Source organism: Corapipo altera, unplaced genomic scaffold (genome assembly GCF_003945725.1).
Source record: "Corapipo altera isolate COAL_440 unplaced genomic scaffold, ASM394572v1 75, whole genome shotgun sequence".
In the NCBI taxonomy this organism is placed as follows: domain Eukaryota; kingdom Metazoa; phylum Chordata; class Aves; order Passeriformes; family Pipridae; genus Corapipo; species Corapipo altera.
Window position 1 is genome coordinate 10138842 of NW_020884887.1, and position 13448 is coordinate 10152289.

A 13448-nucleotide genomic window follows, 5' to 3' on the forward strand; every position below is an offset into this window, starting at 1 on the left:
ATGCTATATATATAGACACACAAATCTGACTGGAAGTGTCTTAAGTCACATGTTCTTTTACAAGAATGTTTAAGAATGAAGAGAGTTCATCTGCCATGAAATAACCCTTCAGCTGAGGTATTGGGACTTGTCATCAGGGTCAAATAAAAACAATTTTTTCACCAATGTCAGGTTAAAACACAGGAAGCAGAGTTTTCTTTTTGATTTTGGGCTGGTTTTTTGTTTGGGGATTTTTTTAAGGGCAGCTATAAAAAGTCTAGACAAATGTAGTCTCCCTGGAATACCTGATGATATAGCAAGGACTGGATGTGCAATCCTATGTTTGACTCTGTCTTTGGAAAAATGTTTTTTCTTCCTCATGGGCAGATTAGAGTGATACCATTATACTTCAAATCCAATCTGTGAGATCAGCGTCAGCAGAAAGATTTATTTAACTTATCAAAATCTATTTAGGCTACCCAGAAGTGACTCGAATACAACACATAAATATATTCAGAGGGAGAAGATACCGAGTGGTAAATGACTATTCAGTATTTCATAAAGGCACAAAAACAACCACTGGATGAAAGATAAATCCTGAGTCATTCATCAAGTTAAAGTACAGTACTAATTATTTAATGACTGCAAGGGAAACTGCTGGCATAGGCTGGCCTGGGAATTTGTAGCAATCACCTTTGTAGGGATTAACAAGGACTGATTGGATCAACACCCAGCAGCAGTTGTTCAGGAGGAGCTGTTGCTGCCTTGGGGCAGGAAGGTGGGCTTGTGCCACCTTCCTGACCTCCCTCCCAGCCCTCTTTTCTGTTATGAAACAGCAGAGAAAGCTGAAGGACTCCTGAAAATGGTAATGGCCAGCAGAATGCAGAAACCCAATGCAGCATGCCTGCTCACCTCAAAATCCACTAAATTTGGAGAAGTGGAATACAATCAGTGCTAGCCCCTTTGAATTCTATAGCCAGCAGGATTTGATAAATAATAGGAAAGAGATTAAGCAATGGGAAGAATGTTTCCCAGATATTGCATATGCTTTTAGACAGTGGCAGCTGCAAGTCAAGGCTGGAGAACTGGTGCCCTTAGATTTTCTGTGCTGCTGGGCCTGGGGGAGCAACAGTAAAAAGCTGAATTTCAGGAACTGAGCTTGAATTTACAGCTCTTGTTCATCTCAGAAAACAAAAACCAGGGTGGTGTCTGAATGGGAAGTGTCTCCTCCCACTTTTCCAAGCCCTGCTTGAAGCACACTCTACTGTGGTCAAAGAACTGAACAGTTTGTACAGAAAACTTGCATCTTCCAGACAAAGAGAGCAGAGCCTGAGGGTGTTACTGCTCATGACCTCTGTAAAGGGCACCTGGTTCTATGTACAATGACAATCCAGACATAAAGATAAGTTTCAGTAGTTCCAATTCTACCTCTTCTACTGTTCATGACCAGAAAATAATACCACAGATGACTGCACTCCTGAACTATCCACCTTGACCTTCACTTGACATGCCCAATCACTTAGAGATCCTTTCATGGCAGTTACTATAAATCCATCCCATTGGGAAAAGGAGGAATAAATCATGTGGCTTCATCTCTTCCCATTCAAATATTCATTTGCATCATTTATAGATAATGAGATAGAGACTCCTTTCCTTCTCTCATTGTGCATGCTGTCCTGTCAAAATTGGTGCTGCTCTAGCTAGTGCTCTTCATTTATTGCATTGGATCTAAAGATCAACATTTCTCATTTCAGTCTGCATTCTCTAGGGTGGAGACCAGAATATGGAAAATAAAAGAGTCACTACTCATAACCTTAAAATCAGATTAATTTCACTTGCTGAGAAATCTTTTGCAATGCTGAGAGTGAAATCACTGATCCTGATGAGACACTGGACAAAAGAACAGCTCAAATGTTCTCTCTGCTTCAGTGTCTTGAGGCTGGAAGCTCTGCTGTGCAATGCAAGCTCTTAGCTAACACAAAGTTTAAAAAAAAAAAAAAAAAAGGGAAAAAGGAAAAATAAAAGGTGTAGCATTGGAAGCAGCCTTCAAATTTCAAGGCAGAGTCAGTAGCTGAGTCAAGGTATAGCACAACTGAGCTCACACCAATCACTAGTCCTGTTTTTTGCACCCTTGGGGAGTAACAGATCTTGAAATCTTCAAAATATCTGACCCCAGTGGAAGAAATGGAATTGAAAGTCAACCCCTGAACTGAAAACCAAAAAAAGACACAATCCTCTACAAGTGATCTGTGAGGTTATTGAGCCAGTCTCTGACATCAGGGAGAAGAGACAGAGAAAAAATACATCTGGCCAAATATTGCAAACCTGGAAATCTAGCTTGATATCACAATTGTGTGCAGTCTGTTCAGATCCAGTCATGTGGCAGTGGGCAGTTTGCCTGTTTAACATCCAATACTCTCAATTTTAATGCTCACTTGTATCCCCCCCCAGGTTCTTAAAAGCAGTGGTTTTATTTTTTTCGTAATGCACCAGTCTCCCATCTCATGCTCACTGTTTCAAAGCCCTACCTAGCTTCCAGCAAAAATGTACCACTTGTAATAGGGAGAGATGGGTGAAGCTCCTTTCTAGTATCATTATTCATGTATAAGAATTTAAACTGCGATTTCAAGAACTGTGTGTATCAGTAAAGACTCAAGTCACAGCAGTGCCAGCCAAGAGGAAGCTGAAATGGGATACTCAGGTGCAGAACTAATTTTAAAAAGGCTGAGCAAGTATTTTAGGGAAGAGTTTTATGAATTTGCCCAGGCTCTACAAAGATTGTGAAGATTTGCAATGGAATTTAGCTTGAAAATAATGAATTGAAATACCAGCACTACCTAAAGTGTTCTCCAAATGCCCCTTATCCAATGCTTCCTCCAGGCTTCTAACTTGTTCCCCCAATAGCTGTAGAAAACATTCTCTATAAAAACTGTATAAATGAACAAAATCCATGACTTGCAGAGACTAGGAATTACTTTTTTAAAGCCTTGCAACCCTCCACATTCATTGCAAAGTACGTGAAAAAATAACATTGCTTGCAATGACTGCTACTGCTCATGAAAAACATCTTTCCTGATCACTGACATGGCAGATATGCAGCTGACATCTGCTCAGCAGTTTAAGATTGCTTTGCTGACACATAAAATTGAGTTTCACTGTGAAATCAAGATGATATCACTGGCTATTATAATAAGTTGTTAAACCCATGGTAATATTTTTCTGTCTTTTTCAATCAAATAGTTATCTTTCTGCTCTCCCTCCCAGTCACTAGTTGTGAATTTATCTTCTCGACAAAACACTCATAGAAAAAGTATTTTTGCTGTGTTCTTAAATTGCTGTTGCTTTCAATAAAACTAATTAACATCTTGCAGTAAACCAGTTCCCTGGGTATCCTTAGATTTCAAATGAAGCTGACCTATGCATAACAGGGTCTTCACTTCAGATTGAATGTGCTCATTAATACTTTCTAATAAATGAGACTGCTGGGTGGTGCTGTTCATCCCACCTCCCAGAAGGTGCTGCAGAGCAGGAGGGTGGGACTGGGACAACTATTTGATTTAAGCATGCCCATGCCTGTGCTCTTTTTCCCCATTCAGCAACAATTAAAAAGCTGAGAAAGACCAAGGAAAAATAATTGGGAGGTTTAAAGTTCTGGGACATCCCTGCTCAAAACCTGGGCTGCCTGGTGAGCAGCATGGAATCCTCCTGTACCCCTCTGCCCCAAGCACACACATGCCTTGAGGATGCTGGTTTTTACCTCAGCAATGTAGTGTCATGGGCCAATATGCTCTCATAGAGCAGAGAAGCAGCTGAGAGGAGAGTTGTTCTTACATTACACCCACTCAAGGCTCCGTGTAGCCCATCATCACACTGCAACTCAGATGAAGGGGTACAAGTTCATCTGCCTGTCAGGTAAAACAATCAGAGCTCAAATCTCTTTAGAACTCCTGAAAGAGAGGAGAAGTGGATGAGGCAAGATTTCTCACTTCAGCATAGTCACTACAGTCAGACTTCAGTAAAGCAAATGCCCCTGCACAGCATTTCCAAAAATGATGATCTTTTGCTTCTACACACAACCCGGGTTACCTGAAAAACTAATGTGACATTATTAACACCAGAAACACTCAACGCATTTTCAGGTGAGGCCAAAGTGTGGGGACCCCTCAAGCTTCAGCAAAAAGGCTTCACTGGAAGAGCTTTGGCAAGGGAAAGATAAAGGTCAGAGCTGGGTCAACAGTGTAACAAAAGAAAACCAACTACAGTCTAATAACTTACCTTTTCTGTAAGAGATTTGTGTAGCTCCAGAAAAACCATTCGTAAGTCTAACACTTAGGAGCTGATCAGAAGAGGGACAGAGAGCATTTCTCAATAGCTTGAAAAAAGTAAAGAATAAAATAAATAAATAATAAAAAAAGAAACAAACTACCAAAAAAACCCAAAACAAAGCAAAACAATCAAAAAAGCAAAACAACAACAACCACAACAAAAAAAGGCAACAAAACCTCACTAGCTCCTTTCATTCCCTGTTAGCCTTTTTACTACTCCTTCTGTTTGGACTTAAAAGCTGTTCAGAACTTGGTTTCCTGTTTCTAGAGGCTGACCAACTCAAAGAAGACCCCTAACAAAAGATCCCATCTCTAAGCTCTCATTTGATGAAAAAGAATATCCATCTTTCCTGCCTAAATGCCAGCAGCAGCACTTCTTTCTCCTGAGAGCTCCACATACAATCCCTATTAAATTAAACCAGGAAAACGCTCACTCATTCCTTTTTAAAGTAGCAGATTACCCATAATCCCCTCCCTAGGAATTCAAATTTTCTTTCCCTTAGAAAAAGGCTCAGTCAAGTCATATCCAAAAAGAGACTACTTAGAGACCTGCCATGCAGGATTAGAAGGTAAATAAAAGTAAACTCCTAGTAAAAATGTCTCCTTTCATTTCTTCAGTGAGGAAAACAAGGCCTCCAAGCAGATGGGTAGCCAGTTAGGAAACTGCATTTCCCAAGAGGCCACAGGTCTCAGATCAAATTTCACACTAAATTTCCTGCTATAGAAGGTTTTGTGGCCAACCAAAGCTTTTTCAGATGATTTGGGAGGGTGGTGGTGCCATTTTGTAGGTTGTTATTATTATTTGAGTAAAGACAGTAGCTTCTAAAAGAATTTTTTTTTTATAAGGTACCTGTAATCTCAGTATTCTTGCTATTTCTGAAGTTGATAATTCAGCCTTTTATTTTCATATTTTATTATTGTCATTTACAAGAGGATAATATTAAGTTAAAGCTTTATGTTAGCATGACCAGAATTTTCTGTTTTTCAGTCTTTAGCAGAATGGGGTTTGAGACGTAGCAAAATTCACAGTTATGCTCTGGTAGGAAGGAGTCAAGCAGCAAAATGTGCATCACAAAGAGAAAAATCTCCAAGCTGTTTACAAACAAGTGTGTGTGCCTCTCTTGCTTCAGGCTGTTGATCAAATTATGGTCTGGGTTAGCTGAGGATTCAGAGCCTCATGTATTTGTCAGAGTTTGCTTGTAAATATAGTCAGCATCTGCATTTGAAAAACCTTAGCAGATTCATTAAGTGCTTTAATAAAAGGAGGAGGGAAAGTGAAGCAAAATAGAATAGCTTTTAATTAACTTCAGAGTATTTTGTTTTCCATAAGGTTTGTATAAGGAGCTTGTTTTTTCATGCCCAGTAATGTTTAGATTATGTCCACTATATCTCTTGTGTCTTTTTTTTTTTTTATGAACATGAAGAGGAAGATTTCCTTTTGAATAATGCCTGGGTCTTATGTGTTTGAATTTGGTGCATGAAAGGAAAAAAAAAATGCATGTAAAGACTTTGGGACTAGGCTTATGATTTCAAAGATACTTTGGTGCTCACAGAATCAAATATTAATACTCTGAGATTTAGGTCCTAAATATTAAGGCAGATGATATCTTGAAATCACACTGCTTAGCTTGCTGGCTTAAAGTGCAAAAGTCTCTTTTTGTAGCAGAGAGAGATTTACTATTACAATTGATTAAAAAAAAAAATGTAAGCACACAATTAGAGTTAGTTTTCACCGAAGGCTTTAGAACAGCAATCTACCTCCTATGTTCCTTATTGTTAAACAAGGCACCTGCTGGGAATTTTTATGTGTGGAGGTTAGGTAAATTTAGAATTATATTCTGATTTAAATACATCTTGTTTTGATGTGATCTACTCAATTATAAATGCAGAACTCTGATATAAAAACACGGCTCCTCCTAGAGAACTAATATCTAGGCTTTAATTTAACCATTAAGCACTTCCAAATCTACGCACTTAATTAAAGCATTAGGGAAACCTCTTGTAGAGTGCAAACAAGAATCCTCTGCATTTTTCACCCCAAATGCCCCTTCCTGTCTTTGAAACTTAGTTCTCCACTTAACAAAACAAGTTTTTTAGTGCTGCTGGTTTTACCGACCCAAATGGAACTGTCGAGATGTTTTAAAATTCCTCTGGGGTGATGGAGGATGCTGTTGTTTCTAACCTCGTTGCTTCTCTATCTTTGAAGAAGTGGGGGCCCAAAGAGGGGCTCCAAGAAGTGGGAGCCACTGCCATGCCCTGAGCAAGCAGAGCAGCAGCCCAGGCTGGGGGAGATGTGCTCACGTAAGGCAGAGCAGTGCCTGGGCATATGCTGTCAGAAGTGAATGTTGATTGCCCTGGCATCGGCAGGCCAATAAAGCTGATTGGTTTTTAATTTCTTGGCCCTGGGATTCCGGCTGCATGCTGCACAAATAGAGAAACATTACCCAGGTACTGCTCAGGCTGTTTAGTGATGCTGGTGGCTCAGTTGCACACGGAGATTTCCGGTGGAGCTGCCCAGGTTGCTCCGTTCTCCATCATTACCCCCCTGCCAGCACCCAGCCGTCCTGGCAGGCTCGTGGTTTCTCAGGGGCTGCTGGTTGTTTTTCCTGAGAGTTGGGCTTTTGTGGAGAACAACACAGCAAGTTGGACCATGTTTCTTTTCTGCCTCTTTCAGGCCTTGCTTACCCCTCCAGTTTATGGTGTTTCCAACCAAGTTTCTGTTGCAGGAATTGGTGGATAAAGGCTATATTGGGCAAGAGAGGGGAGAAAGGCAAGTTCAGGGAGGCACTAGCCATAGTAAGAGAGGGCGGCAAACTGCAGTATTGCCTTTTGGTGAGATAAATAACACTGCAGGCAAGTTGTCTTTTCCATCTGTCTCCCTCCTTGTTTAAGACATTGCAGGTGGGCAGAACATAAATCCTGTCTGCCCAGCACCTTGCCTGGGTAGCATAATGGAAATCAGTTTATGTAAATTTGACAGAGAAATAGAGCTGCCTGTCTACAATTAACACCTACTTGGAAGGGTTAGGTTAATGCTAAGTTATTATAAAATCTACTTACTCCAAGCTTGATTAACTGTAGAGAAAGAGTTATAGAGTCCTCTTAAGGCATTTGGAAATGTTTCCAGGAAACTAAAAGTGACCTGCTCTGCTGCACATTGAAACCTTGATGGGTGTTGTAGAAAATAAAACACAATTTATTATGTGTGGGTTTTATTCCCTTTCTCCATTCTGCTGACTGAGCAGCTCATGTCATTTACATTTCTCAGCTGGAGAAATATGAATTACAGTTATTTGTATTGTCTGAACAGTTTAAAACCCAGGACCCATTATAGGAGTGGGTAGCTGGGTATGCAGCTCTCAGGAAGGGACAGTAACTGGCATGACCAGGGAGATCCACTGCCTGAGCAGGTCTGGTTCCACCAGTTCTGAGTGTTTTACTGAGTTATCTAAATCAGAAACATGGATTTTGCTTTTTCTTGAGATAGGTTTCTACTCAGTGAACTTGTACCTCATAAATTTGTCAGATGTTTTAAATTGGTGACTTTCAGCTTTTGCTGGTTTAACTGGAACTCTACTAAAAGCTTCCTGAAGGAGACATGGACTGCTGTAGTGTGACTTGAGGGCTGATGGGCAGTAGATATGATCCTACTGATTTACTGCTTGCATGCCTTCAGAATTAGGGCAGGGATTTCAAAGAGTCACCAGGGTATAAGTAAAAACACAGTTCCTAGTACTAGAGGGGAGGTATTTAGAGTACTTGGCATTTGGAAGCCACCAGCAACTATAAAAATAAGTCATATATGGAATGTGGGATCTTGTGAGCCCTTTCTGGTAATTCCCAGGTGACGACTTGAGCTTTCCAATTACTCCCTACATTGCTAAGTCTTTTAAGGTTCTGAGTCTGAAGCCTAGAAAACTTTGTCTAAGTTTTTTTAATCTTTTTGATGCTTGTGGAGATGACAAAGATGTCAACACAGCTTTTGTCTAGTTATCATGTGTGGCCATGAGGTAATCCTTCTGAGTTAAATTACTTGCAGTGCTGCTGTGAGCTTTTAACATTGTTATGCCTTCACTTTTAGAGCATTTCCATGACAATCCTTCTATAAGAAGGACTGAGGAAATAAAAATACATTATAGGATAATGTAAATTGAGAGTGACTACAGGAGGTCTCTAGTCCAACGTCCTTCTCCAAACAGGATCAGCTGTGGGCTGTGATCATCTGTGATCAGATGAGGCTTTAAACCCTCAAAGATGAAGGATATGCAAACAGCCTGAGCAACCTGTTCCATGGCTTGATCATCCTCAGGTGAAGGAGGTTTTCTTTCCATTCAGTTTGAAACATTCTTATTTCAATTTATGTCCTCTGTCTCTTGACCTTTCTCTGGTTGTGGAGGTTCCCCCCATTCTCCAGAACCTTTCAAAAATGTAAATGGATGACTGGGGGATCCCTGTTTTGTGGTAGGACAAAGCAGGGGTACAGGCACAGTCTGCACACCAAAAACAGTCTCCAAAACCCCAGCCTGAGCAGGTGGGATGAGCAAAGGGCACAGGCTGTAGTCTGCCTTCCTCTCTCCCCATTTTTTCTCACTGACCAGAGATGGTGCCCCACTTGGTGTGTTTGGAGAGCCGGTAAGTGATCTTTTCCCTAGAAACATATTGCCTTTCATGGAAAGTTGGAGACTTACTGTGTTAAGCAGAAAGCAAATTCTGTTGAGGCAAAACCCAGAGAAATTTTAGGCTCTGGTAACTGCATGTGTCATTTTGTGTAACTAAAGTGAAAAGTCAAATGATTTCTGGGAACAGAGCAGGTGTTCTGACCTGCTGCAATGTGTGTGCACTGCAAACTGAACTGCCTGAGCACCACAGGAGTGTTTGAAACCTGTGTACGAATGGCAGGGAGGTGAGGCTACAGCAGCTGTAAAATCTCTGTTTTGGCATTTGATCACCTTCTAAACATAAAGAGCAAAATAATTCATCCATCTCCAGGGTCAGGAATGTCTGTGCTACTTAGCCTCATGTTAAACCTTGTAAGTTTAAATTGGCTTTATAGCCAAATACAGTCATATTGAGGTTGGACAAGGTACTGGCTGGTTTTGCAGGCAAGTTTTATTTTTTATTTTTATAAAACTCACTGGAATCCATTTGCAATGACAGATGCCATGGAGTGCATCTGCCTGATAGTTCACTACTGATAATAGAGCTGGAGATAGCTCAGTGAGCCTCTTCATCATGAGTTTCTATTTTCTTTTATAGTCTTAAATATTCTCACTGCCTTTATCTTGGAAAATATATTGCACTTTTGTTTCTATTTTGCTGGTTTTTGAACATTGCCATTTTTAAGGGGTTATTACTTTTCCCCTTTTCTAAGTTCAGCTCCTTATTCCTTAACAAGAAAAAGTATAACTAAATGAACTAAAACCATTTTTTTTACCTTGTCATTCATATGACTTTGGAAAGTGGTAATCTACAGATACTTTTGGGTTTTGTGTGTGTGAGCCCACAGTCAAAATCAACTGCTTTCCTGTATTTGATTCTATGATAAATATTTTAATTTTTTGTTTCATTGCTTACTCAGAGAAAGATACTTAAACATTTCGAGTCAGTAAGTGTTGGAAAGCAGATAGCTGTGCAATGATTTTCCCCACTTTTTGTATTTTTATGTTTGGCATTACTTGAAAAGGGCATTCTTCTTTTATAGAGTGTATTAAATTAGGATATAACTTTTCTTTGCCTCTGCTGAAATCCTATTCTAACCATATTAATTTTGGGTAAGTCCTTATGTTCACCAGATATTGTTCCTGTATCTTTATTTCATCACTAACATTGGTCCATCTGACAAACTTATCTTCAGGGAAGCTGAGAAATAAGATTCCATGGGCTTGATTAAGTTTTACAAGCAGCAGCAGATTTGCATTTGCTTTGCACTGGTGTGATGGCTTTCCCCACTCAGAGGTAGAACCACTCCTGTACAAACTTCTCCCTGCTTTCATCCACAGTCTGAGATAAACAGATGTTTGGTGAGATGTTTAGCATCTGAAATGATTAGTCTGCTCAGATTCTTGCTCCTACTTTATCCTGCATGGCAGTTTTTGGGTTGCCTGGTTTTGTTTTTTCACTTTTGTTACGAAGAGAACAACTTCAGCCTCCCATTGTGAGTTTCTCATTTTCAAGCTGCAGCTTCTGCCCAACAATAGCACAGTGAACAATGGTCCATCAGAGCTACAGGAAGCAATTTAAGATGGTAGGGTAATGAAGAGCAAATGTGCTCTCGTCGTCACAACTACATGGAAGATGCTCTAAAATTTTATGACAAATCTTCAACAGTCCAGCTGCAAAAGAAGTATCTGGTGGAAGAGCAGAAATAGAAATCCTTCATTCATCAGCAATGTCTCTTTGATGTCTTTTTTCATTATTTTTTTTTTTTTTTTGAGAGTTAGTCAGATAAATGAATATAGTCCACATGCCATGGTCAATGGTATACTTTTTCCTGGCAGTAGCTACCCCAGAATCATCATTTGTGTGAGTGAGCATTGGTCTCTGTCACACTAAATACCAAGAACACAGGATTTTATTTTTTTTTAGATCCCTATATTAGATATACACCAAATTTTGGTAAAGTGTATTTGCAGAGTGAACGGTGTTTCTGATTCAAAGATACTTTAGTTGTAGAGACAGATTTCCTATCTTCCTTTGGCTCTGCATGAGGCCTTTTGTGCTGAAGTAGATCTGTAATTTATTAAAGATGACACTGTTAGTGTTTAGGGTTGGAGAAAGACCACATTGATTAGGTCTGAAGGGTAAATCAGTGCCATACAGGCCTGAAGAACAGTAAGTCTCATTATTCTAATTCTGCAGCTAAACTGATGGGATGTTTGAAAGTGTGATGGATAAGTTGGAAAGTAAACTAAGGAGCAAGATCTCTTCAGTTTATGAAAGGACTGGAAAAAGAACAATAAAAATGGGAACATGCAGATGGGAAGATAGCAGCTAAAATTTTGTAGTAATGATTGGGGCTTATGTGCATCCCTGGCACAGATAATTAAATGATTCAGAAACATTTGATAGAGAAATGATAGAATAATCAAGAGGAAAATACATGATCTGTCATCTGAGAAACTGATTATAGGTCTATGAAATGACTGATGACTTGTTTGGACCTGTTTGCTGGATGTCTTGTAATGTTTTGAACTAATTCACTAACGAGCATCTGAACTCATTACTCACTGAACTAATTCACCTGAGTGGTGAATTTGGACTTGAGCTGTGGCTGTTGGTGGGAACAGACCAAGAGAAACAAGGACTGATGGATAAATGCTGTCGAGTACTTTGCACTAATATTGGGTAATGGGAAAAGAACTGGTTAAGGAAAAAAGGAAGAGTGATGCCTGGTGCTTGTAGTAAAAGTTCAGGGAGTGAACCCTCCTGTGGAAGGAGCAGCCAGAAAGAAAATTTGATCTAATCTTGGCTTGTTCTGCTGTGTGCCTCTCTGGTAAGGGAAGAGAATCATATTTGAAACACATCTGGGAAATTTAGGTTTAGTTGTCAGTCACAGAGTTATAAAAGTTGAGGAATGCAAAGATGCATTTAATTTACTTCAAGAATTCACAAGGTTACTGGAATATCACATGCTGTATTTTTCTGGGTATTGGGGAGAGAAAAAGAATCTATATGGTCTTCCATTGCAGCTTCTGGTAGAAAAGTGTTTCTTTCAGCATACGTAGAGAGGAAAAACACTCTTTGGTTTTTGATAACAAGACAATTACCTCCCTTTCTACTGCAAATCTTTCTGGAGGGAACAATGTTTCCTAAAGTGAATGTAACTATGCTGGTTTGAAAAGTACATTATAAGACACAATAGCTTTCTCTCTGTGTTTTGGTTTGTGTCTCTCCTGTTCATATGTTTCTCTGAAATGAGCATGCTGTGTCTTTTCCTTGTTTCAGTTTCCAAACAAGTTTATTTTTTCAGGTCACTAAATACAGTGTATTTACAACCATTATTAACAAATCAGATTAAATGTGCTGTGATTCTTCGATTCTTGATTTAATCAAGTACTTCAGATATTTTTTCAAAAAACAGGAATATATCTGAATTATGTAACTATTACATTCTTCTCTAGAATTCTAAGGAAAAGCTCTTTTTTTTTTTTTGAGTCTTGGTAGGAAAAAAAATTAGCAATATTGTTCTGAGTTTCTGTACAAGCTATTTCTTGTTGTTCCATGCTGTCACCTCCATATGGTTCATACATTTTTAGTAGTAGAATAAGACTATAAATCTCTGGATATGTGGTTTATTAATATAGCCAAATAAATAAATGAATTGCTCTAAAAACTGAAAATGTCACTTGGGATTCACTGAGCCATTCACGACCAAAGTTTGACAGGCAATGATTTAGTCAAACCATCTCTAACTTTTATTTGAAAAACAAGGACAATTAAAAATAGTATGAGGCATTTTGGTCATGAATTATTCTGATCAGGATTGTAATTGTAGAATTTTATTCCAATGCCTAAATGAAATATCTGCCTGTATATCCAGTGAGTTTCATTACAGCTTCAGTTTTATTACCTCACTTTGGGAGATTTAATCTTTTTCTTGGAAATGCATTACTCTTCAGAAAGTACAAATAAAAATGAAATACAGCCATTTTTTTTTTTTTGGGGGGGGGTAAGGGGAGAATAACGGGAGAGAAGGAATCAACTTTTATATTTAAGGTGACTAAACCTTTGTGGTATTATTTTCTTGAAGTGCTCTTAGCATTGTAAGAGCCTTTTTGAAAACTCAGAAAGGGCAAAGCTTAGAGGCTTTTGCAGAGGCTACAGACTTGGTGCCATGGTATTCCTTTCCTACCTCAGGAGCATTATTAGCATGGCAGTTACTGTGGTGAGTTCCTTGGAGGGTCCAGGTGACCCATCCTGGATGCATGGGAATTTCAGTCTTAAGCTCTGCCAGAGGAGGTTTAGGTTGTATATTAGGATGAAATTATTTACAGAGAGAGTAATTAGACATTGGAATGGGCTGCCCAGGGAGGTGGTGGGTTCCTCGTCCCTGGAGGTGTTTAAGATGAGACTGGATCAGTGCCATGGTCTGGGAACCACAGCAGGGTTGGATCAAGGGTTGGACTTGATCATCTTGGAGGTCTT